The sequence below is a fragment of the Entelurus aequoreus genome, linkage group LG24 (assembly GCF_033978785.1).
Source record: "Entelurus aequoreus isolate RoL-2023_Sb linkage group LG24, RoL_Eaeq_v1.1, whole genome shotgun sequence".
Classification (NCBI taxonomy): domain Eukaryota; kingdom Metazoa; phylum Chordata; class Actinopteri; order Syngnathiformes; family Syngnathidae; genus Entelurus; species Entelurus aequoreus.
Genome location: NC_084754.1, coordinates 35,306,335 through 35,334,023, shown reverse-complemented (window position 1 = coordinate 35,334,023; position 27,689 = coordinate 35,306,335). Strand labels below are relative to the sequence as shown.

The window sequence follows — 27,689 nt, the reverse complement described above, 5'->3', positions numbered from 1 at the left end:
AACCCCCCACCTCCATATCCCACACCCCGGATTGTAAATAATGTAAATAATTCAATGTATATACTCTGATGATTATCTTGTGTGATGACTGTATTATGATGTTAGTATATATTTGAGAGTATATATCTGTATCATGAATCCCCGACTTAAACAAGTTGAAAAACGTATTCGGGTGTTACCATTTATTGGTCAATTGTACGGAATAGGTACTTCACTGTGCAATCTACTAATAAAAGTTTCAATCAATCAATCAATCATAGCAAATTATGCAAATTACTCAACTGCGTCACTTTGACCACGCCCATAACCAAGCCACCACCGCCACGGTGTCTTGGCAGTTTCGGGGAAACCCAGTAACCGTCTTGAATTTTAACGCCGTTTATCATTGTACCGTTTATTGTTACATCCCTACTCACACCCTGGCCAGAAACGTGACAAATCACTGTATACAAGGCGTCAAAAGAACAGTTTCTACACCCAGGCGACCAATCTGATGAGCACTGTGAAATAACTAATGTGTCACTGACTGTACTAACTCACGTCTTCATCTTTTTGCCTTGCTCAATTCACCACTGCAGTCGTATTTATTAGCCTTGCACATATAAGTTATTTCAGTACTTGTTTATGTTTTTAGTTCTTGGTTAATATTTATTGCTTACATTAAACCAGGGGTCACCAACCTTTTTGAAACCAAGAGCTACTTCTTGGGTACTGATTAATGCGAAGGGCTACCAGTTTGTTACACACTTAAATAAATTGCCAGAAATAGCCAATTTGCTCAATTTACCTTTAACTCTGTTATTATTAATAATTAATGATATTTATCTTTGTCGAAACACTGATCATCTTAATGATTTCTCACAATAAATATATATAGAAACAGATAAATATCAATATGCAACACTTTATTTTTATATTTTCTCTAAGTGCACATTTTTCAAATTGAACATTTTCAAATGATCACTTCTAAGACAGTCTTTTGAAATCACAGTATCCCATTTTAACTAGCTAGCCACTAACATTTTTTAACAAATCATGAATTTCTTTGCACCATGTTTGTACAAATAATAACTCATGTAAAATACAAAAGTAAACTCTCAAATTTTTAAATCATGTCACACTTTGAACTGGACACCAAATCTGTTATCTGTTTCTTTGTCAGTTAGTGGGAAGCATGGCATTGCATGCTGTTAACTAGTGTGTTGTACTCTGGTGTGTAACTTGACACTGCAACCCTGAGTGAGTCTTGCAGATGTGCATCAGTGAGGCATGTTCTGTGTTTGTTCTTGATGAAGTTCATGTCAGAAAAGGCTGATTCACAAAGATACGTTTTTTCCTCATTGTTTGCGGAACCTTCTTAATCTTTTGGACATATTTTCAAAGCAATCTGGCCTTAAGCTTAATTATGATAAATGTAAAATGTTAAGGATCGGAAATCTAAAGGGAACATCATTTCGAATGGGATGCAAAGTGCCTGTTTTGTGGACAGATGGACCAGTTAACATACTTGGTGTTGTTGTCCCAGAAAATCTGGAAGATCTAGGCTCAGTAAATTATGATAATCGACTAAGAAAGCTGGACAAAATTATGCAATTATGGAAAGGGAAATCCCTAACCTTGTATGGTAAAATGTCTATTGCGAACTCGTTAATTATTCCTCAATTTATTTATTTGTTTTTGTCATTACCAGCTCCATCACAAAACTTTTTTAAGATTTATGAGCGGAGGGTCTTCGATTTTGTCTGGAACGGCAAACCAGAAAAGATTAAAAGAAAGGTTTTGTACAAAGAGTATGAATATGGGGGCCTGAAACTTCTCAACCTTGAAGCTATGTGTCTGTCTTTAAAAGCATAAATTGTTCCAAAGATGTATTTAAACATTGAGTGGTACACAAATGTCCTGTTGGACAAAAAACATGTACTGTATCAAAAGAAATTGTATCCTTTTTTACAAGTGATCCCCTCCCATTGTTCTTATGTAGAGAGTCTGCTGGGAAACATGGCGGGGTTCATAAAGGAAACAATGCACTCATAGTGGTGTTTTCAATTTTATGTGCCAGAAAAAAGAGACGATATTTTGCAGCAGATAATATGGATGAACTCTAATATTGTAATAGATGGAAAGCCTTTCTTTTGGAAAAATATGTTTGAAAGAGGAATCATTTTTGTCAATGATATTATCAATGAGAATGGTAAAATGATGAAGTATGATGAATTTAGAACTATGTATGGTGATGCTTGCTCAAGCTTTTCATTTTATCAACTAACTGGAGTAATTGGGAAAAGATGGAAACAAATAATTAATTATGGAACTACTAAATTATTAGTTTGTAAACCTCTAATAAGAAATTCTAGTTGGCAAAAAGGAGCTAAAATAAATAGAAAAGTATATACTTTTTATTTAATAAAGACATCTTTGAAGGCTGCCCCATACAACACATATGGAAAATGGGAGGACTTTTTTGACTGCCCTTTGCCATGGGATACCATATTCAAACTAATCTATAAAACTACTATGGATGTGCAAAATCGTTATTTTCAAATTAAAATTATTTATAACTTCTTACCCACAGGGAAAATGTTAAAATTATGGAATATGACAGAGTCAGATGATTGCCGATTTTGTTGTCAGGAGCCTGAATCCACCCTGCATTTGTTTTGGTATTGTCATATTGTGTCTTTGTTTTGGGTGGAAGTTGAAACAATTTGTTTAAGGATTGGTTTTATGAAGGTTAATTTGGTTTCTGTTATTTTAGGAGAGTTCATTGACAATCATGATTTAGTCAATTTAATATAGTACTCGGTAAAATGTTTATTTTTAAGGCCAAAAACAGATATTCACTTAGTATTACTCTCTTTAAAACATTTATTCAGTATTTTCTAACTTTAGAAAGTTACATGGTTGAAAACGATAATGATGCCAAAAAAACATTAAAAAAAAGATGAGAAAAGGCTTATTTTGAAAGTATAATTATGTTTATAGATTATATGATATCTGTTGTTGTGTTCCCTAATTTGAGTGACCTGGACATAATCTGGACTGTACATAAATGCTTATTTTGAAAATGTAATTTTGTTTATAAATTATATGCAATCTGTTGTGTTCCCTAATTTTTTTCTGTGTACATGAATGAAGGTGTGTGTTGCTGAGTCCGACTTGGACATTATCTGGACTGGGCCTGGTTTTAAAAACCCTTTAAACAAATCTAATTTCATTGACAACCTGGTCTGTTGAAGATAAGGCCCTTTTTAAAAAAATAAAATAAAATAAGATAAATAAATAAAAAACATTTTCTTGGATAAAAAAGAAAGTAAAACAATATAAAAATAATTACATAAAAAATAGTAATTAATGAAAATGTTAGTGGACCAGCAGCCTATACAATCATGTGTGCTTCAGGGACTGTGTCCCTTGCAGGTGTGTTGTCTATGTTGTGGGAACCAGAATATTGGTAGCAGAAAGAAATAACCCATTTTGTGTGAGTGGGTGTGGATGAATGTGCATGGGGGAGGTTGTTTGGGTTGATGCACTGATTGAAAGTGTATCTTGTGTTTTTTCTATGTAGATTTAATTTAAAAAAAAAAAAAAAAAAAATTATTATTATTATTTTTTTTAATTTAATTTTTTTTTTTTTTAGAACAGGCCCGCGGGCGACTCATCTGGTCCTTACGGGCGACCTGGTGCCCGCGGGCACCGCGTTGGTGACCCCTGCATTAAACAAAGAGAGCACAGTCTGCCAAGTCAAATTCCTTGTGTGGTAACCATTTTTTTTGTATACTTTAGCTATGAAAATATTTGATTTCTAACTTTTATTTTTCGCTCATGATCATTTTCGAGCGATAAATGAGGGGAAGACTGTAATATCTTATTGTTGAATCGCCAAACCTTGTGCGGAAAATGTGTGATGTGTCAGATTGCATATTCATTGCTGTTGTATTGACAGTGATAGGCAAAATCCAAAAGAGAGCGTCCCTGGGTGGGCTCGAACCACCAACCTTTCGGTTAACAGCCGAACGCGCTAACCGATTGCGCCACAGAGACATGCGGCACTAGTGAAGTTCGTTCTGTCTTATGCTAACTGCAGAGTCCAGTCTAAGTATTACACGCATGTTCCTCTTGCTCTGTTCCTCATTCGATGCCCCTCCCCTAACTGCATTATTCTGTTTGCATTTGTGTGTGAGAAAGTTAGCAGTTGAGTGTTAATGCTTGCTTTGCGCTAATTTATGTTCTTTTAATTTAGCCTTGACATTGGGTTTGTAATTTACCAGAGAAATAGAGTACAATGTGACGAGCCCTTCCTCCAAGTTTTACACTGCAGCAGTCAGACAATTCCTATTCTGTGTCCAAATCCAAAAAGCAAGCGTCCCTGGGTGGGCTCGAACCACCAACCTTTCGGTTAACAGCCGAACGCGCTAACCGATTGCGCCACAGAGACATAGGGCGAGCGAAAGGAATAACCTTTTTTAACCCTGCAGGCAGGATCCGTGGCGACGGCGACTGTGACGCTACATCTTCCACAGCACATTCCACCCTGAAAGCTGACAGACAGGATCATAAACTTCGCCCTTCTTCTTTCTCTTGCTCTGTGCCTCACTCTCTACAACCCTGCCCCAACACTCCTCATGTGTCTGCAGGCAAACAAGGCCTCGCCCACCCTCTCGACGCAGTTTGGCTGTGATCCGCATTCTTCTGTTTGCATTTATATATCAACGTTTTGTACAAGTTAATAGTTTAATTATTATTCAGCTTTGTTTTCCTACATACACTTTACAAAAGTATATAAAAAAGCGAGTCGTCCCTGGGTGGGCTTGAACCACCAACCTTTCGGTTAACAGCCGAACGCGCTAACCGATTGCGCCACAGAGACAAGTGACATATCGTGAGGGCGCCAGCTTCTATAATGTTACACCTTCTATTAGCCGCAGTCAAATGAGGCAAAATGTCAACAACTAGCAGCAGACAGAGTCTGCATTCATGAGCTAGGATTCTATTGTAGAGTAGACAATGAGAAAAATATTTTTGCAAAAAACACAAAGGTCATTCGACGTTAAAATTCTAGCGTCCCTGGGTGGGCTCGAACCACCAACCTTTCGGTTAACAGCCGAACGCGCTAACCGATTGCGCCACAGAGACATGTGAACATTTCGTGTAAAATTTTTATAAAATCCATCACCCCATACATCATAGTCAAACCTCTTACACTACTTTTGAAATGTTCATTCAGACAAATGTTTGTCTTTTTATTCAATATTAGTATCACCCCCGCCACTAAATAACGCCGTGGCAGCATAAAGCAAGCTTTTATTTGTATTCAATGATATAACGAGTTTCTTTCGGTAGTGATGATTCAGAAAAATGCATGTGGAAAGCAAAAATAGATTTTAGACAAAAGAAATGACATGCGGTGAAGTTGAAATTGTTTACAAAATAGTGTATTGAATTTCCTGAACATGTTTAATATTGTCACATGTTTGATGTTGTTGGACAAATGTATTCGTTTTCATGATGACGGGTGAGTGAGAGGCTGTCCATTGTCCACATAGAACTGAAACGCACCAAGGAAAAAAATAGCTCGTCCCTAGGTGGGCTTGAACCACCTACCTGTCAGTTAACAGCCGAACGCGCTAACTGATTGCGCCACGAGACATGATCGTACACAGACTCATGGTAGAGACATGCTGCGTTGAAGTAAGTCTTAAAAGTCACACTAAGTAGAATATGCAATTTCAGAGAAATAGCGTGTGGATACTTGCGCGCAAGCCGGCGGTAAGCGAAAGTCAAACTGAAATGCTAACGTTAGCATGGCGACATTTACAATGCGACAAGTACAAAGATATATGAATGTGAGGCATACGCATGTAAAATTAGCTGAAAAAAAAGCATGCTAACAATTAGCATGTGTTAAGTACCAAATTATCTGAGGTGTACGTGGGAAAATGGGCAAAAAATGTATCATGCTAACAGCGTGTGTGACGTACTAGGTTTAAAGGTGCCACATGTGGCCAAAAATGGTACTGCAATCACGGTCAAAATTCTGTAGTCCCCTCCCACTCTCCATGACTGAGGTTTTTGTAAGATTTGATTACGATTCAGGAGCTAGGATTCGATCCAAAACCGATAATTGATGTATCTTTAGATTATGTATATTGATGCAGTTTTATGTCTATTTTCGTTTCACTAATTAAGCAATCATTACTTGCAACTTTTAAAAACAGTGTACTTGTAAGAAGAAACAGTTGAATTAATTCCCATTACATGTATTAAATTAATGGAAATGTGTGCAACACTGGAAGATAAGAGCCCTAAAATCAAGGAGCTGGTCGGATCTCTCAGTGAGGTGGCTGCTGCAGTCAGCCAAATTTAGAACTGTCTGCATGACTTTATTTACAAGGAATGAATAATCGATTATTAACCTTTATTAATCGATTTTACAATCGGCCGTGTCCGAATTGCAATGCACTTAAAAATCGTTTATTTCCCCCACCTGTAATATAGTGTTGGAAATATAATAGAGATCGGGAAAAAAATTAAAAATAGGTTAGTGAAAGAAAAGGTTAGTGTAGCAGTGGAGGATATGGTAAGATTGCATTTGAAACATGTAGGGTACTAAGCAACACATACATAAAAAAACAGGGTTAAATAAAATCATTTAGAATAGGGTACCATCTCGATTCACACTCCATTTCAGAAGGTGGCGGTAATGCACACCACAAATTTGCTTGACAACCACCATTAAAAGAAGAAGAAGGAAGGCAGTCATGGCGTCTCAAACTATCTTTCACACACAACAGCGCTGACATTTAAAACCCACTCAACATTCTCCTGCTTACGAAAATAAGGTAACTACTCAACTTTATTCACTGTTGATTAGCTGTTTCTCCTTGTTTTCCCGACGTAATATGTACTGTTTTACGGCTGCAATAAGTCTATCATTGCTGTATTTGTTGCAAAGATGTGTAACATTTATTTGCCTCTTCTCTTGTCCAGTTCACATTTTAAAAAAAAGACTCTAATGTTAGTCTCAGTGTGTGTGTGTGTGCGTGTCAGTTACAGATGTGTAAATATAAATTTAGACCCCCCCCCCCCCCCCCCAAGCAGTGTTTCTCAAACATTTTAATTTCAAAGCATGTCTTTAACTCTGACAGTGTACAAATGGAACTGAATGGACCCAACACTGTCAGAGTTACAAACTTTGTAAGGGTCAATTTAGACTGTCCGAAAGGAACCCACAGAGTCCCTGGAATCCACAAAGAGACCACTGAAAAACAGATTCAATCAAACAATTCAGGCATGTAAATAAACATTTACAAAATATTTCTGTGTAAATAACTAATTTCACAGCGTATATATCTGCTTATAGTCCCGTGCGTCTATTATATGGGGGGGAGGAGGGTGGTAGTATGTACCGGTGCGCTCTATAGTTGAAAAGAATACGGTACTTTGGGTGCTACCATGAATTGATTAACGTGGACCCCGACTTAAACAAGTTGAAAAACTTGTACGGAATATGTACTGTACTGTGCAATCTACTAATACAAGTCTCAATCAATCAATGCTCTGCCCCCTCTCCTTCGTGGAGGGGGGGTGGGGGGGGGGGCACAGATTCGGTGACCACAGATGTTGCGCTAGCTGGCCAAAGTCGGGACCCAGGGTGGACCACTCATCTGTGCATCAGTTGGGGACGTCTCTGCTGACCGGTCTCCGCTCAAAATGATATCCTGCTGGCCCCGCTATGGACTGGACTCTCACTATTATGTTAGATCCACTATGGACTGGACTCTCACAATATTATGCTAGATCCACTCGACGTCCATTGCACCGGTCGCCCAGGGTGGGGGTCCCCACATCTGCGGTCCCCTCCAAGGTTTCTCATTGTTATCCCATTGGGTTGAGTTTTTTCTTGCCCTGATGTGGGATCTGTGCAGCCCTTTGAGACACTCGTGATTTAGAGCTATATAAGTAAACATTGATTGATTGATTGATACTTCAGATGCAGTCAGTAGTCATTTGTTCAACTTAATTATAATTAATTATATAAGTGGTGTTTCTCGTTTTAGGTCCTCTCTTTTTCATCATTTGGGCTATTAACTGGTGGTTTGCAAGTTCAGTTAAAAAAACTTGTGAGACACATTTGTGCAGAATGTCTTTAGAAACAGCCCTGCGGTAACTCTGACAAAATAACTAGACCAAAATTAAATGTCTACTGTAGAGGAAGCTGGTTCTCCGTAATATACAAAATAAGACTAAGAGTGAAGGGAGAAGTCCGGCCCGTTGGCGTTTTGGAAATGTGACCCCAAAAACGATTTAGTGAATGTTCCTGGTTTAGGGGCTAATTTGCTCCCTGTAAGTGTGTTCTAGATCTGTGGTCCCCAACCACCGGGCCGCGGACCGGTACCAGGCCGCACAAGAAATAAAAAAATAAAAAAAATAAAATATTTTTTTAAAATTAAATCAACATAAAAAAACACAATATATACATTATATATCAATATAGATCAATTCAGTCTGCAGGGATTCAGTCCGTAAGCACACATGATTGTATTTCTTTATGAAAAAAAATAAATAAATATATATATATATATATATATATATATATATATATATATATATATATATATATATATATATTATTTTTTATTTTATTTTTTTGTCCCCCCAGTCAGTGGGACAAATTTTCAAGCGTTGACCGGTCCGCAGCTACAAAAAGGTTGGGGACCACTGTTCTAGATCAAATGTGTGAATTTCAAGGTAAAATCCCGCCACATTATCCGATCCAATTTTCAACTGATTCGTGTAGCTATTTTTTGTTGTTTACAATCCTAAACTACAAGTATTGAACAAAAAAGACACGCTCTGAGATGGAATATGTTCCTGTATGACACCTTCCTCAGATCCTCTACTAACCAAAGCGGGCGCAGGTGTGTGCCTCTGCTCTGATTCATCCCACTAATCACTTCACGGCTGCTATTTCAGGAGGGACTCAGGTCCATGCTTGCAGAGCAAACACATCCAGCTCCAGGAATAATTAATCTAAAATGGCATTTGTCCAGCGTCACTACGCGGCATGGTATGTTCCGCTGAGGCCACCCTCTCTCCATTCATGGCGTGCATACAGAATACAAATATCCCATATCATCACGGAATAACAGTTGCACAACAGCTGAGGCAGTTTTTGAAACAGTCATGTGACACATGGCCCCAAACACTTGTTGTCAGGCATAATTCACACGGTTAAAGGCCTACTGAAACCCACTACTACCGACCACGCAGTCTGATAGTTTATATATCAATGATGAAATCTTAACTTGCAACACATGCCAATACGGCCGGGTTAACTTATAAAGTGCAATTTTAAATTTCCCGGGGAACTTCCGGTTGAAAACGTCTATGTATGATGACTTTTGCGCGTGACGTCAATGGTTGAAACGGAAGTATTCGGACACATTGTATCACAATACAAACAGCTCTGTTTTCATCCCAAAATTCCACAGTATTCTGGACATCTGTGTTGGTGAGTCTTTTGCAATTTGTTTAATGAACAATGGAGACTAAGGTGACCATTTCCATGACACCAAAAAGGAGGACATTATGCGGCATATGACAAAAAGGAGGACATTATGCGGCATATCAATAAATTACTATGGTGTACATAGGACTCTGGTATACTCTTATTTATAATACAATTTTGAGTGGTTTAAAGATGATGTTTGTGTGGCTGAATAGGAAAAAATATTAAAGTCAAGTGTTTGTTAACAGTATTTGTATTTATTCAATACATTGTGGTGTTCAAAAAGTGACCACTGAGATTAATATTTTCAAATGCAGAGTGCCACAAAGCATAACATGTGTGGACTTAAATGTAAACAACAATTAACAGGTAACATATATAATTAAAAAAAAATGCTTTTAAAAAAATCCTGAATAACCTTTTATATAAACAACAAAGGAGATTGTAACAAACAAACAAACAAACAAGAAAACATTCAACTGCTCAAAAAGCATAGCATTTCTAAAGTGCTTCAGTCTTTTGGGGACTTGTCTTCAGTGTCTGTGTGTGTGCGCAGCAGACCAGTCTTTAAGCAAACTCCACATTCACCCTCTGTAGCAGCTCAGGATCAACAGCCCCTTGCAGCGGTTATCTTGTCATCCAGGGGCGACGAAACTTCACGAAAAAATTTCCTCATTGAAGAGGTACCTGCCGCACGTTTATTACTTTTATGTTTATCCGTACCTGCATGCCGTTCAATTGCAGCTTTCCCCTGACTACTTACGTCGACATCACATCGACAAAGTGTGCAGAAGCCATGGAATGAGTCTCGACTGCTTTTCGTTATAAATTTGTGCTCTTTTATCCATTCAGAATTAAATGAGGTCTTGCGTTTTGGCATGATGCTAACTTTCTGTCAATGTCATGCCGCAGCAGCACATGGACCCTTGTTTACCTTTTTAACCAATGATAGGCAGATTTGTATCCGACACCGCTCTTAGCCAATCATTTGATATGTTACTGCGTTGGGGGCATTTTTTTACGGTCTATGATTGGCTATTGCGCTGCAGCCCAGCAAAGATGAAAAAACGCCGCTCTTCAAGCCTAGTGCCTCAAAAAGGAGGACAAATACGTGTCCGGCTTGATGCTGCGCCGGACGCCGGACAGGGCATTAAAAATCCGGACTGTCCGGCCTAAATCCTGACACCTGGTCACCCTAATGGAGACTGCAAAGAAGAAAGCTGTAGGTGGGATCTTTGTATTAGCGGCTGGCTGCAGCAACACAACCAGGAGGACTTTGAGTTGGATAGCAGACGCGCTATCCGACCCTAGCCGCCGACCGCATCGATGATCGGGTGAAGTCCTTCGTCGCGCCGTCGATCGCTGGAACGCAGGTGAGCACGGGTGTTGATGAGCAGATGAGGGCTGGCGTAGGTGGAGCACTAATGTTTTTAGCATAGCTCTGTCGAGGTCCCGTAGCTAAGTTAGCTTCAATGGCATTGTTAGCAACAGCATTGCTAGGCTTCGACAGGCGGCACAGCATTAACCGTGTGGTTACAGGTCCAGTGTTTGGTTCGGTGTCTCCTGATAGTAGTTTTGTTGATCTTCTGTCTATCCTTCCAGTCAGGGGCTTATTTCTTTTGTTTCTATCTGCATTTAAGCACGATGCTATCACGTTAGCTCCGTAGCTAAAGTGCTTCACCGATGTATTGTCGTGGAGATAAAAGTCACTGTGAATGTCCATTTCGCGTTCTCGACTCTCATTTTCAAGAGGATATAGTATCCGAGGTGGTTTAAAATACAAATCCGTAATCCACAATAGAAAAAGGAGAAAGTGTGGAATCCAATGAGCCCTTTTACCTAAGTTACGGTCAGAGCGAAAAAAGATACGTCCTGCACTGCACTCTAGTCCTTCACTCTCACGTACCTCATCCACGGATCTTTCATCCTCGCTCAAATTAATGGGGTAATCGTCGCTTTCTCGGTCCGAATCGCTCTCGCTGCTGGTGTAAACAATGGGGAAATGTGAGGATGTCACGCTACTTCCGGTACAGGCAAGGCTTTTTTTATCAGCGACCAAAAGTTGCGAACTTTATCGTCGATGTTCTCTACTAAATCCTTTCAGCAAAAATATGGCAATATCGCGAAATGATCAAGTATGACACAGAATGGATCTGCTATCCCCGTTTAAATAAAAAAAATTCATTTCAGTAGGCCTTTAAAGTATTTTGTCCAATAAGACGGTGGAAAAACTTGCATCCATTCTAGGGTTGTCCCGATACCAATATTTTGGTACTGGTACCAAAATGTATTTTGATATTTTTTTAAATAAAGGGTACCACAAAAATGGCATTATTGACTTTATTTTAACAAAAAAATCTTAGGGTACATTAAACATATGTTTCTTATTGGAATTTAGTCTTTAAATAAAATAGTGAACATGTGAGACAACTTTTCTTTTCGTAGTAAGTAAACAAACAAAGACTGTTAATTAACTGCTGACGTATGCAGTAACATATTGTGTCATTTATCATTCTGTTATTTTGTCAACATTATGAGGGACAAACTGTAAAAATTGATTATTAATCTACTTGTTCATTTTCTGTTAATCCATCCATCCATCTTCTTCCGCTTATCCGAGGTCGGGTCGCTGGGGCAGCAGCCTAAGCAGGGAAGCCCAGATTTCCCTCTCCCCAGCCACTTCGTCCAGCTCCTCCCGGGGGATCCCGAGGCGTTCCCAGGCCTGCCGGGAGACATAGTCTTCCCAACGTGTTCTGGGTCTTCCCCGTGACCCCCTACCGGTCGGACGTGCCCTAAACACCTCCCTAGGGAGGCGTTCGGGTGGCATCCTGACCAGATGCCCGAACCACCTCATCTGGCTCCTCTCGATGTGGAGGAGCAGCGGCTTTACTTTGAGCTCCCCGCGGATGGCAGAGCTTCTCACCCTATCTCTAAGGGAGAGCCCCGCCACCCGGCGGAGGAAACTCATTTCGGACGCTTGTACCCGTGATCTTGTCCTTTCGGTCATAACCCAAAGCTCATGACCATAGGTGAGGATGGGAACGTAGATCGACCGGTAAATTGAGCGCTTTGCCTTCCGGCTCAGCTCCTTCTTCACCACAACGGATCGATACAGCGTCTGCATTACTGAAGACACCGCACCGATCCGCCTGTCGATCTCACGATCCACTCTTCCCTCACTCGTGAACAAGACTCCGAGGTACTTGAATTCCTCCACTTGGGACAGGGTCTCCTCCGCAACCCGGAGATGGCACTCCACCCTTTTCCGGGCGAGAACCATATTTTCTGTTAATATCTGGTTATTTTCTGTTTCAACATCTTCTATATATGAAATCCCTTTGGATTTGAAATCTGCCCTTGTAATCCCCCTATTAAGGAGGAGGTGACCCTAGTAATCTAATTAATTACAGACAGATCTCTAAACTCTCTGTTCTGGCAAAAGTGCTTGAATCCCTTATCAGTGAATAGATAAAATAATTTTTGGACACCAACTTTATTCTGTCACCATTTCAGTCAGGTTTTCGCAGAAATCACAGTACTGTTACTGCTGCTATGAAGTTTATAAATGATGTAACTGAAGCTCTTGACAAGAAGCAGTGCTGTCTTCCCCTCTTTATTGACTTTTCAAAGGCATTTGATATACACCTGTTCAAATGTAATATCACTTATTCTTCTGTTGTATGGATACTTTATATTAGTTTTGGATGATACCAAAAATGTAGGTATCGATCCGATACCAAGTAGTTACAGGATCATACATTGGTCGTATTCAAAGTCCTCCTGTGTCCAGGGACGTATTTCCTGAGTTCATAAACATGATATGAATTTAAAATAAAGGAAAAAAGATTTTATGACGATAAAAAATATTGATCTAATCATAGTAGTATCGACTAGATACGCTCTTGTACTTGGTATCATTACAATTGATGTCAGGTGTAGATCCACCCATGGCATTTGTTTACATCCAGGGGTGCTAGCTTGCTGTTAGTGGTTAGCTATTGTATCCGCCTACAGTGTGTAGTGAAGCATGTTGAGCTATTCCTTGTCCTCCAGTGATGATAATAATACATGTAAGAAACTTAGTTTATTTATTTGTGATTTAGTAAATGATTATTGGGACCACAAGTGTCCCCAGAACACAAATTACCACTTTATTTCAAAATCATAGGTATTTCATGAAGTCAGTGTTTTGCTTACCTGCCATTGACTAATTACTAAACATTTAAAAAAATTCGCTGGATCAAAGTTTTTTTAACAGTCCATACTAAAAAATATGTATGTGTTATGATTAGCTGATATCTATCGGTTTAATATTGGTATCGACCCACACTCAAAGCTCTCCAATTGAGTCAGTTACATGCTGTAATTTACGCTCGGCGATATGGGGAAAAAATCATATCACAGTGTTTCTTTTCATTTCTGCCGATATCCATTTGTATCATGGTATAAATTACATCACTATTTATGTCATGTTTAAATGTTACATTGCTAATAAGTCTAATGTAAAAACATCAGGTTATTTTTGAATAACATTTTTTAAAAGCATCATGTCAAAGAACGTGATACATCTGCTTCAAAAAACTGCCTCCATGAACAGTATCTTACTGTATATTTACACACATTGGCAATATTATTTTACAAATGTTATTTTGCTATATGTACAGTATGTTGTTATGATTAAAGCTATTGTTATTGTGTACGTTACACGGGTGGAAGACTGCCTGGTACACATGCATGCATGAAGCGTGCACGCACATAAGCAAGCAAAGTAAACAACAATTTGCATATTACAATGAGCAACATGATCTCGTGTTTTAAACCTTATTGAACAACAAAACATGAAGTTATTTACTTTAAGTTTTTGTTTAATTTTGTCCGGCAAACACTGGCAATTAAAACAACATTCTCTAACTTTGTTCCAATTGGAAATATAGACTATACTGTATATATTGAGACAGCAATGTGTATGTAGGACGTTTCTTAATGGGGAAATACTGTTTTCATGTTAGTATTTAAGCTTGCTTGCAAGCTTGCGCTAGTCGGTCCATAATTTTATCAATGTGTAGTTATCAATCACAGTCTTTTGATCATTTTGATTTAATATGGTAGCTGAGATAGGCTCTAGCACCCCCCGCGACCCCCAAAAAAGGGACAAGCGGTAGAAAATGGATGGATGGATGGATGGATGGAATACTAACCGTACCGCGGTTATCATTATTACCTTTCAAGTGCATGGAGTACAAACGGCCGCAGCTGCTGAAAGCGATGCAGAGTGAACCCTCTTGCAGCCCGTAACACATGGCAAGGCAAAGTTATTGAGTTCATTTTCATCTATCGTTGGATTAATTGACTTACCAAATACTGGCCCAGGTCTGCACACGTCACTCCACCGAGTGTCATGACAGAGTGAGACCTCTTTTCCACCTCGGCTACATATGATCTTTGTGCTGCATGGCGCTGAGTGCTGCGGTTGTCTTTAGCAGGCCAGTCTTACATAGGTCTTTTAGAACGTGGACAAATAACTGCTGTTAGAATTGTCTAATATTACTATCGAGAAAAAGTTATTTTGTGATATATATCGTTATTGTTTCATAGCCATCAGTAAGCCAACCTAATGCTAATGCTCCAGACTCAACCAGCTGATTCTAACGCTAACTTGACCCAGGTAAAAACAAACCTAATTTTAGAAAAGTTTCTGTGTAAAAGGAGCTATGGTGAGATATTTTCTCAAGCAGCCTGACATAATTACACCACAGTGCAATTTGACAGTAAGTTGACAGTCCAGGTGTGCGACAGGTGATGAAGGGGCTTCTCAAAATAGAATAAGTAACGAATGACCCCTCTGCCATGCCTGCTGGCGTTACCTCTTGATGCTTCATTCACTCCCTTTTTTTAAGCGCACTTTTCACCCCATCCGCACCTTCACTGTCAGACAAGTCTCCAATTAAGTTGAGTCTTCGCTGGCGTATGTGAGGTCCTGTTGTTTGGCGTCATGACAACCAGGCGTACAATGTCTTCTTTGTTCCTCTAATACCAAAGAGCCTCGCCACACTAATAGACCTCATTTGCATGCTTGTGTTGTGTCATAATCATGTGTCCAAAGAGTGGACACCTGCCATTACTGGTTGTGTCGTTTGCTCTTCCCTTCCCTCTCGGTGACTCTATTTCCTCAGTCTGATTGTCACGCACACACGAATGAGCTGATTGATGTTGCGTGAAATTTAACTTTAATTTTTAAAGGCGATTGCTGTGGAGAAAGAAGGCTACAAAAAAATAGGGAAAAAAACAACACAGTGACCTAACCTTAAATAATTTGATAATCAGGCCTTCACCGACTTAAAGGGGAACTGCACTTTTTTTGGAATTGTGCCTATCGTTCACCATAATTATGAGGGACAAGAAGACAAGTTTTTTTGCATTCTAACATTCTAGGTGGCGAGCAATGAGTTCTACCTCTAAAGCACTTTAAAAATGCATTCGAAAACTGTCAGCAATACTTTATTTATGTTCTGTAACCTGTATAATAACCAAACTGTAGCAACATTGTTATTGTAAGATTATGCGGTCAGGATTAGGCTTGCCTCAGTGAAGAGGTCGTCCCTGCCATGCACAGTCCACCACAGGCACCGGTGGAGGTGCGACAGGCCTAAGGCCCAGCGGCAAGACCACCTTGCTGTAATTAAAGGACACATTTCACCACACCTTGTGTGTGTGTGACAATCATTGGTACTTTAACTTTAAAATGCTTGGGTATTAGCCGTAAAAGTTAACTACGGAAAGAGATAAGCTAGATTAAACGTGTTTGAATTTGTAATACACAACACTGTGATAGAACGCCAATCTGTACTGACTGAAAAACATGAATAATCATATTACAGTATCATATTACAGTACATGTAAAATATCATTTCATGTTTTGTTTGTACACAACTAGCCAGACAGTGTATGTACTGTAGTTGTAATAACACACATGACGTGCTGCGTGTGTCATGATCATAATTAAAGTGACTCACTTGATGAACAGTTGTTCATCTGAATGTTTCCTTTTGATTTTGGGTATGCAATTCATTTATGTCGAAATAGACAAAGCTCAAACAAAATCTCGTTGACATGTATGACTTAAGTGTTATTATGACAATGACAATAAAGGAATTGATTGATTGATTGATTAATTGATTGAGCTTGTCTCCAAATTCCACATTTGCAGCTTCGAGTCGATTTCACCGCACTATATTGGCTTCCGTCTGCTCCAAAAATAGTCGTATTTGTTGTTTGTTATCCAAAGATTAGAACACACACAAGCGTTTTGTATCCAGAAGTAGGAACACACTGGAAGTCAGACGTGCACTGCTATGGAAACGTAAATAAATCCATCCATCCATCCATCCATTTTCTACTGCTTGTCCCTTTCAGGGTCGCTGGAGCCTATCTCAGCTGCACATGGGCGTAAGGCGTGGTACACCATGGACAAGTCGCCACTTCATCACAGGAAACGGAAATAAATGCGCCGAATAATTAGTTTGGGCAATGATTAAAATGATCAAAATACGGTAAATAGTGAACATATTACATATTGTTATGATGGTGTCTGTTACCACATTATTTATATACTTGCAGTGTGTATATAAAACATTACATATTGTTATGAAGATGTCTGTTACTACATTATATACTGTATATACTTGCAGTGTGTATATAAAACATTACATATTGTTATCAATGTGTCCGTTACTACATTATATATATACTTGCAGTGTGTATATTGTACATATTACATATTGTTATGAAGGTGTATGTTACTTCATCAGTGTTGGTGTTAACACACTTTTTGTGTCTTTTTACGCATTGAAATCAGAAAGGATGCGCAATTCCAGAAGACCGCGGGTCCCACCGACGCGGATTTTTGTATTTTTTTTTACTGCCCGGTTTGCTTGTTTTTATTTATTTGATCGATTATCGCTTTCCGCCGGTGTTTTGTTTAGTTTATATTTGCCGGATCAAATTTCCGTCCCCGTTTATTGCGTTTTTATTTGTCGTAAATTTTGATTCGCCAAAAGTTTTATCAATGACAAATACTGCCTCGGTTTGCACTCGGACAACTTTACCGCGAGGGGCTGTCAAAATAAATACTTCATGGTAAACACTAAGGTGAGTGTAAAGTCTACCTTTTTAACTTCATCCTGTGCCATGTCTCCAGTAAATGACTTGTTTTAGTCTTGTGAGTCTATGGAAACTTCACTTTTATCTCCCTCTGAAGCGACATCGTTCGAGGATGGACACAGGCTAGCTGTTAGCTTCAAGCTAACCAGCACCCGACCAGACTCCTCCACCCCAAAAACATACTTTGCAGGTCAAAAAATGGGGTAATTGTTTGCCTTTTGAAGTGTTAATGTGCGAGGAGTGTTCAAAAGGAGTCTCTTGGAGAAGTGGGGCGGCGTGGCGATGTTGGTAGAGTAGCCGTGCCAGCAATCGGAGGGTTGCTGGTTACTGGGGTTCAATCCCCACCTTCTACCATCCTTGTCACGTCCGTTGTGTCCTTGAGCAAGACACTTCACCTTTGCTCCTGATGGCTGCTGGTTAGCGCCTTGCATGGCAGCTCCCGCCATCAGTGTGTGAATGGGTGAATGTGGAAATACTGTCAAAGCGCTTTGAGTACCTTGAAGGTAGGAAAGCGCTATACAAGTATAACCCATTTATCATTTATAAGTGGCTGATAAATTAGCAAGTGTCGCTTGCTTCGCTGACAGTGACGTCATCACCGTCATTGTTTACTGAACAGAGATGCTGACTGTGCGTTATAATAAATGTGCATGCGTCGTCAGGCTCTGCTTTTAATTGATAGACTTCCATCCATCCATCCATTTTCTACCGCTTGTCCCTATTGGGGTGGTGGGGGTGCTGGAGCCTATCTTAGCTGAATGGATAGATTTATCAGATTACATTTTTTATTATCTGCAGCACTGGTGTCAAAAGTGTGGCCCAGAGGCCATTTGCAGCCCGCAGCTAATGTTTTAAAGGCCCACGGCACATTCTAAAAATACTATAAAATAAACAAATAAACATAACTAAAGTGGAATCAAAAAGCTTACAGGTGAAATGTAATTTAGAAAAAGTTGCTATTTGACTAATAAAACAAAGCTCTTTTTTTTTCTTTAAAACTGTCATTGCTCAAAACATATTATTGAATCATAATGTATGTTTTTATGAATTATTAACCTATCCAAGGCTCCAATTCTTTCACATCAAAAATTAGAAAAATATTTTTGTGGAAGATTTTGCATATTTTGTTTGTTTGCCATAAAAAAACATAGTTTTCTTTGACAAAAAGGGCAGAAAACAAACAAAAACAAAAAATTACAAAAATAACAACTTAGAATAGATGGCTAGATCTGAAGTTGACTCTAGCGATTTAAGCGTTAAATAAATAATGTATGTATGTCCTGGCACACCATTATCAACCTTTCATTACCAAAACAAAAAACTTTTTACACTTTTATACTGAAATAAATTCACCTACAATTAAATACAAATATAGAAAAAACTACCGGCAGCAGTAAAGTTTAGATCCATGAAGGAAAGAAGAAAGTGAATGAAAGTTTATAATTATACATTTACATATGCATTAAATGAAAGTCGCATTTTTTTAAATATATTTTTCTTTTGTATTATTTTTTTAATGAATTAACGTTTATGACAACCTTTTTCCAAAACACAATATAGAATGTGAGATATAACAGGATAATGCATACATTTATCATTTGTTTTCAAAACAGTTACACAAAAGTGAGACCCCAGAAATTTACTGTGGGACCCCATTTTTATGACTTGATAGGGTCCCTGGGACCCCTTTTGGAAAATTCCTAGCGCCAACACTGTCCATTATATATATACTTGCAGTGTGTATGTTGTACATATTACATTATATTGTTATGAAGGTGTCTGTTACTACATTATATACATACTTACAGTGTGTATATAAAACGTTGATGGAGGGTTTTGAAGTTGCTTTCAAGGCTACAACAGTGACTCTCATTACCTGCATCTTTCAAGCGTTTATTTTTTTTATTATCTTTAAAATCCCCCCCAAAGTGTGTAAAGGATATCACCACATGGGCTCAGGAACACTTCAGAAAACCACTGTGGAAAAGTGTTCTGTGGTCTGATGAGTCCACATTTAAATTTTTTTGGGAAACTGTGGACCAAAGAGGAAAAGAACCATCCGGACTGTTATAGGCGCAAAATTCAACAGGCAGCATTTGTGATGGTATGGAGGTGTATTAGTGCCCAAGGCATGGGTAACTTACACATCTGTGAAGGCACCATTAATGAGGAAAGGTACATACAGGTTTTAGAGCAACATATGTTGCCATCCAAGCAAGGTCTTTTTCATGGACGCCCCTGCTTATTTCAGAAAGACAATGCCAAGCCACATTCTGCAAGTGTTACAACAGCGTGGCTTCTTAGTAAAAGACTAGACTGGCCTGCCTGTAGTCTAGACCTGTCTCCCATTGAACATGAACATTGAACCCATTATGAACCCTAAAATACAACAGAGACTCTGGACTGTTGAACAACTTAAGCTGTAGATCAAGCAAGAATGGGAAAAATTGGTCTCCTCAGTTCCCAAACGTTTACTGAGTGTTGTTAAAAGGAAAGGCCATGTAACACAGTGGTAAAAAAATGCCCCTGTGACAACTTTTTTGCAATGTGTTGCTGCCATTAAATTGCAAGTTCATGATTATTTGCAAAAAAAAAAAAAAATTCTCAGTTCGAACATGAAATATCTTGTCTTTGCAGTCTATTCAATTGAATACAAGTCGAAAAGGATTTGCAAATCATTGTATTCTGTTTTTATTTACCATTTACACAATGTGCCAACTTCACTGGTTTTGGGTTTTGTATTGCACTCTCTACTTTGCTCTTTTAAGAGAGACAATCCTCTGTGTACGGGTTTAGTAGATCAGCGTTGTGTGTCCTATCAAGTTTACACATGTTTAATTAGGGCTGTCAAAATTACAGAGTTAACTCATTGGATTCATCGTGAAAAATTATGAACACACTTAGGATTAATCATGCAATTTATTTTTGACCGTACCAACTATTTTTCCTTAGTCGCTATACGGTCAGATTAATGCATACGCCAGTACAAAGATGAGTGAGAAGACTGGTGGCAAATTTTACTACAAAATACGGCCTGAAAGAATTTTAGATACAACTGTAGTCAGGTTTTGCGCAAATATGACATGCACTCAAGTAAAATGTTTCTGGATGACATTCTGGCAATAAGATTGCATTTTTGTACACATATTGGGGTCTTTTCTTATGCTAATTTCAATTAGGCAAGCAAGTAATCAGCTGTGATTAATGATGATCAACCCAAATTTCACGATGTGATTAACTTAATTTAAAAAAATCATTTGACAGCCCTAGTTTTATACACGCAAACCTTTGGTAGATCAGGCCCACACTAGAAAGTGGCTTCAAAATATGACTTTGGAGAAAAATGTACACCTAATCATATCTAATACATATTATTTAGACCAAAAGGAAGTGTGATAAATAAAGATAATCATAACTCTCCTTTACTCTGCTTATAGGTTATATGTACATTGTACAATAATCTGTTTTGAGTCAAATGTGATTAACCAACAGGGTCTCGAAAATAAAGATTCTGGTTGAACTATTTTAAAATCTTTCTTACAGCATTTTGGGAGTAGGGGGGCTGTTTGCAGTTTAAACACTAAACTAGGTCATTTGTTTGTTTGAAAAGACTAAACCAGTGGAACTTATAAAGTTAGACCCATTTCAGATCATACAATTTTGCGAATTGGATTTGTTTTGGAGGGGACACAAAACATCAGAGTTCAAACTACTGAGGGATCTCCGCTCGGTAAGCATAACATCTGCTTGTATTTTCTTTTCTTTTTGACTTTTTTGCTGCAAAAGAAGGAGCAGCCCTGAACAAAAGGTGTTGGCCAAGAAGTTTTGGGAAGTGGTTGTTTGCAACATTTACACAGAGGGCGCCAACTTTCCAATTTATTTTACACGGTAAATTCCGCCCTCTTACGGCTTCCCATTCAATCCACTTTATTTATAGAACACATTTCAGAAAAGGATACATGTTTCACAAAGTGCTGCACAGGAGTTAAAACACATTTAGAAGCAGGTTAAACTGAGGACAGTCAACTAACATTTAACTTAAAAGACAATAAATACATAAAATACATGAAGACTAAAATCACACAACTATCATACTGGTTTAAAAGACATGGAGTAAAAATATGTTTTAAGTTGTGATTTAAAAGTCATTAAAGATGGAGCCGTCTGAATAGCAAGAGGGATATCGTTCCAAAGTTTTGGGGAAACAGCAGAAAATACACGACCCCTCTGGGTTTTCATCGTGTTTTTCGGACGACAAGAAGAAACTGATCAGCTGACCTCAGAGAGCTGTGGGGGTGTAGGTTTTTAAAAGGTCTGACATAGATTGTGGCGCCAATCCGTTAAGAGATTTAAAAACAAATAATTACATTTTAAAATGAATTTTTAGATTAACTGGGCGCCAGTGAAATTATGCTAAAATGGGGGAATGTATTATGTTGTTTTTTTTGACCAGTTAAAAGAGGCCTGCTTCATTCCAGCATAGTCCAAACGTGATGAAATAAAAGCATGGATTACCCGCTCAAAGTCGTAAAAATATTACATTTTTGCTAAAAGTCTTAGATGATAAAAACTGGAGCGTACAACAGAATGAATCTGCTGTTCCAATTTAAAATCATTGTTTAACTTAAAACCAAGATTTGTGACTGTGGGTTTTAAATAAGGCATCAGGTGGTCCAGGACACTGGGGTGAGCATTCTGGTTTACTTTTGAGTCAAATAAAATTACTTCCACCTTCTTCTCATTTAAATGTAAGAAGTTTACTGCCAACAATGCTTTTATGTCCTCAAAACAATTTAAAAGTGATTTTAAACATGTGTCACTTTTTCTGTTTAGAGGGACATAGATTTGCGTATCATCAGCATAAAGATGATACGATATATTTAAAAAAAATGTGTTGCACAGGCAGGATGTGCACTGAAAACAGGATTGGTCTAAGGATCGAGCCCTGAGGGACACCACAGGACAAGGGAGCACAGGCTGAAGCCGAATCATCAATTTGGATCTTAAAAGTCCTGTTTGTCAGATATTACCTGAACCGTTTCAAAGGCGTGCCTTTTAAACCCACACATTGTTCTAAGCGACTAATGAGAGTCGCGTGATCTACTGTGTCAAATGCAGCGGTTAGATCTAAAAGAATGAAAATGGCAGAATCGCCAGAATCAGTGGACATTAAAAGGCAGTTAAAACCCCTTACAAGTGAAGATTCAGTGCTATGCAAGGTTTTAAAACCGGACTGAAAAACAATCGAGAACAAATAAAGATAAGACTGAAATTGTGAAAGCACAGCTCTGTCTAAAATATTTGAAATAAAAGGAAGCTTAGAAATGGGACTAAAATTATCGTGCGTAAGTCCGGCTTCCTCCCACCTCCAAAGACACGCACCTGGGGATAGGTTGATTGGCAACACTAAATTGGCCCTATTGTGTGAATGTGAGTGTGAATGTGAATGTTGTCTGTCTATCTGTGTTCGAAGGTAATAAGCGGTAGAAAATGGATGGATGGATGGATAATGTAATTTAAAGTTAAAGTACCAATGATTGTCACACACACTAGGTGTGGCGAAATTATTCTCTGCATTTGACCCATCACCCTTTATCACCCCCTGCGAGGTGAGGGGAGTAGTGAGCGGCAGCGGTGGCCGCGCCCGGGAATATTTTTTGGTGATTTAACCCCCAATTCCAACCCTTGATGCTGAGTGTCAAACAGGGAGGTAATGGGTCCCATTTTTATAGTCTTTTGTATGACTCGGCCAGGGTTTGAACTCACACTCTAACCACTAGGCCACTGAGTAGGTTACGTTTAATTTGTACGTACATACGACATGTGCATTAGCTGAAGGTGTTGTTTGCTAATAATATAGCTAGCATTAGCAATCATTGAATTTATATTCTACCATATCATGACTGAAATTGTTCCTTCTCTTGGACTGCTTTTTCATTTTGTGAAATATCCAATATACTTATTCTTACTCCTCTAAATTCAATAAAATATAAAACATCCGTCTTGTTTTCAATGAATACTTAGGCCTACTACACTGCTGTATTTTTATGCCGGTCATTATGGTGGTACTTGGAGAGCCAAGTATTTTCTCAGGTGGTACTTGGTGAAAAAAGTCTCGAGGACATGCGTTACATGGCTCACAATAACGATGATATCGCGGCATTGTTACAACAAGGGGTGAAACAAAAAAAACAAAAAAATGTCTTCGTTTATATTTTGTAGAATCATTCAAGCATGGTAAAAACAACAATAGTGCAAAAACAACACAGGAGGAATATACAATCATTTTACAGCGGCAAACGAGAGCATTTCAGTAATCATACCGTAATAATCGCTATAGTAATAATTAAGGATGATGTTCGAAAACCGGTTCTCTCAATTGTTCGATAAGAAAAGAACTGATTCCATGGATTCAAATCCCTTTTTGAGAAACGGTTCCCGTTATCGAAGCCACTATAGTAAAGAAAAATATTTGGTTCTTTATTCAAATCCCTGAGAATGAATCCCGTGTCACAGGACATTTCCTGTGACACGTCACAGGAAATGACGTAGCTCAGTCTTTCGGCGGCAGATACAGCAACAACAATGGACCGGAAAAAACGCTCCAAGGCATGGCTTCACTTTACTAACAAATACGACGAAGAAACTGTTATCTGCAATTATTGCCAGGCTTCGCTTTCCTGTAGGGAGCAGTACAGCAAACATGTTGAAACATGTTCAGGCCGTACATAACCTGAAGGTTAGAGAAACGTGTCGTGTCTTCGACACGTGGAGAAGCAGCAACAGAGATGACGAAGCACGCCCCTCTTCCTCTGCTTCAACCTGCAGTCCCAGTGATAGTGCCGGTGAGTAACTAACGTGAACTGTTTTTCTATATCTGCTCATTTGTAGCCTTTAGGCTAAAATAACGTTACCTCTTATGCCAACCAGGACTGCAGTAATGTTAGCTAAACTAACGTTACCTAAGCATAGTCGGTGGCTAACGGTAACGTTAACGTTAGCCTTTTTGTATGTGTCTGATAACGTTAACGGTATCTTGTAGCCTACACCACTCCAGAGTTTGTAGGTTTGTCTAATAAACTAGTGCTTGAAAGATGTGAATTAAGATAATGTTAACGTTATCCTATTTCAGATGATGACATTCATGACAGCCAGAGTGACCAGGGCAGTGTTTGCTCTGTTTATTTTATTTTTTTCTTAAAAAATAAAAGTGAGCTTTTGTTAAACCAAGTATTGTGTTTTTTTCCATAAAAAACAACCTATCTGGATTCGATAAGAGAATCGATAAGGAATCGGTTCGATAAGAGGATTCGATATTGGCATCGAAATCGATAATTTCTTAACAAACATCATCCCTAGTAATAATGTTATATTTATTCTGTTTACTTGTTTATTGTTTTGATACACTACTAGTTGTACACTCCACAGTTCACAATGTGACTTTTGAAGTTGCTTTTGCAGATCATGAGAGCTTCATGAAGGTTACAGCTGGACTCTGGAACGTATTATTACAATTTATAGCTCGGCTAACTTCAAATTGCATTTGACTTTAGATGTTCCTCAGTAAACAAATTCACATTCATCAAACTAACCAGGAGTGGTGAGGCTCATGCAAGTGTCATAGAAGCCTGTGATGACTAAAATCAATCTCCAAGTGAACACTACGGCCGCACTAGATGTTAAGTGGAGCAGCGGAAGAGGAAATTCAATTCAGTGACACAAACATTAACCTCTGCTGAAGTCGAGTTCAGGAAGCTTACTTGCTAGCCAAATAACTATTTATGCTACTTTCGTGAGGCTTTTATAGCCCAGCTTAGTCCTGTATGTGACAGCTCGATGTCGCACAATGCACGGTTGCCGTAAGGACCGACTCTTTCAAACGTCCTCTGTAACTACAACAGCAGCAGACATTTTGAAAGCTTCTCTTACCAGCAAGTTTACAACCTCCTGAACTCTCCATTGAGACATTCTTTGAGGATGAACAAAAGACGACAAAATGTCCTATTTGAGCATCCTTCGGTGTCATGTTATAGAGAAAGAATAATAAGCACGAAAGGCAGTTGAATAGATTTATGATGGTCGTTTGTGAGTCCTTAAATCACTCCAGGGGTGTCCAAATTTTAGACTGGCCAAAAAAATTTGGCCGGGGGTCAAAAGCATATAGATTAGGGCTGGAAAACTAATAAAATGTTAATTTGGGTTTCGATGATGGCTTCTTACAATTATAAAAATATAATAATGGAAACAAATAGTGCGATAGTGCTTGTGACGGTGAAACGGATGAGGAGCGAATGATCAAAAAAAGAGCATGTGTACTAGAAGTTTGGGATCACACCATGGTTGCTCTTTTTGATTTGGCACAGCGCTGGTATGCCTGATCAATAATCACTAAACTCAACAAAAAAGTAAGTCATGTGATTTCTGCATTCACATAACCGCGCACGGAGTCACATAAGTGGCCAATAAAACGGAATCCGCTGCTAAACGAAGACTATCAGGGAAATTGACATAGATGTGAGTGAAATGTTGTCATTGTGAGGAGAAGGAACATTTGTTTGGGAAAATAATGTGTCCTGTGTCGCTCATTCATCCCTAACATACTAAACCGCACCATCCTGAGTGTGGGGACGGCCCCTTGAAACAGCGACTAAACTATGAAACTAAATCTAGCAAGAACAATCCATACACCCTAAACACATCTCAGCTGCTCATGTTGTTGTGAACGACATCATAGATGTAACATCAATGTACAAACAATCATACACACACAACACATCTCATCTGCTGTGTTGTTGTGAACGACATCATGGATGTATCATCCATGTTCAAACAATCATACACACACAACCATACTTGCCAACCTTGAGACCTCCAATATCGGGAGGTGGGGGCGGCGTGGTCGGGGCGGGGGGCGTGGTTGGGGCGTGGCTAAGGGCGTGGTTAAGAGGAGAGTATATTTACAGCTAGAATTCACCAAATCAAGTATTTCATATATATATATATATATATATATATATATATATATATATATATATATATATATATATATATATATATATATATATGTATGTATGTATGAAATACTTGACTTTCAGTGAATTCTAGCTATATATGTATATTTTTATTTTTTAATTTTTTATTATACATATACATAAAAGACATACTTGAATTTCAGTGTTCTGCAGGCTATCCAGTAGGTGGCAGTATTGTCCTGTTTAAGAGTGTCACATGCTGTTTACGGTAGACGAACTGCTTTACGGTAGACTAAACGTGACTGCTGTTGTTGTTGGAACGTCCACCTGATGGGATAACTTTGACAAGCAAGACTTTTTGCTCTGTGTCATAAGAAAGGTGCAACATTATCTTATGTTTTTAGTCCCTGTTTAACGACAAATCATGAAGTTAACTTACGTGTCTTGCTTCCATTTTTGTAGAAGAGCCGAGCGCGACCGTGCTAAAAAGCGACCATGCAACTAAAAAAATAAACATAATGTAGCGTCCTCCTTGTAGTGTGTACTGATGTTAAAGACAATGTACACTTCATTAAACATGTACCATATCATTATATCCATGATTAAATGCTTTATAAGTCCCTGAAACATGCAAAATGGTTTCCTTGGCTCGTTAGTTCGTGCTGATTGTAAAAATAATGTACACTTCACTGCACATGTAATTCATCACCATGTTGCTGGACATGTTATAATTCTATGAGTGTTGGGTTTCAGCAGCACAGGTGTGCATTCGCTCTTTAATAATGTTCCCAGGGCTCTGTGTACGTGCAGGCTGGTTTTAAAGTTAAAAAGTTAAAGTACCAATGATTGTCACACACACACTAGGTGTGGCGAAATTATTCTCTGCATTTGACCCATCACCCTTGATCACCCCCTGGGAGGTGAGAGGAGCAGTGGGCCGCACCCGGGAATCATTTTTGGTGATTTAACCCCCAATTCCAACCTTGATGCTTAGTGCCAAGCAGGGAGGCAATGGGTCCCATTTTTTGTAGTCTTTGGTATGACTCGGC

General features: G+C 38.7%; 4 non-coding genes across 4 annotated transcripts; all 4 read right to left on the bottom strand.

The window, feature by feature from the left end:
* Positions 1-3,967: 3,967 nt before the first annotated feature.
* Positions 3,968-4,041, bottom strand: trnan-guu (transfer RNA asparagine (anticodon GUU)). Its single transcript has one exon. It is a non-coding gene; the product is annotated as a tRNA-Asn (tRNA).
* A 320-nt stretch (positions 4,042-4,361) lies between these two features.
* trnan-guu (transfer RNA asparagine (anticodon GUU)) lies at positions 4,362-4,435 on the bottom strand. Its single transcript has one exon. It is a non-coding gene; the product is annotated as a tRNA-Asn (tRNA).
* Positions 4,436-4,793: 358 nt separating this feature from the next.
* trnan-guu (transfer RNA asparagine (anticodon GUU)) lies at positions 4,794-4,867 on the bottom strand. The gene has a single exon. It is a non-coding gene; the product is annotated as a tRNA-Asn (tRNA).
* Positions 4,868-5,059: 192 nt separating this feature from the next.
* trnan-guu (transfer RNA asparagine (anticodon GUU)) lies at positions 5,060-5,133 on the bottom strand. Its single transcript has one exon. It is a non-coding gene; the product is annotated as a tRNA-Asn (tRNA).
* Between the last annotated feature and the right edge of the window lie 22,556 nt (positions 5,134-27,689).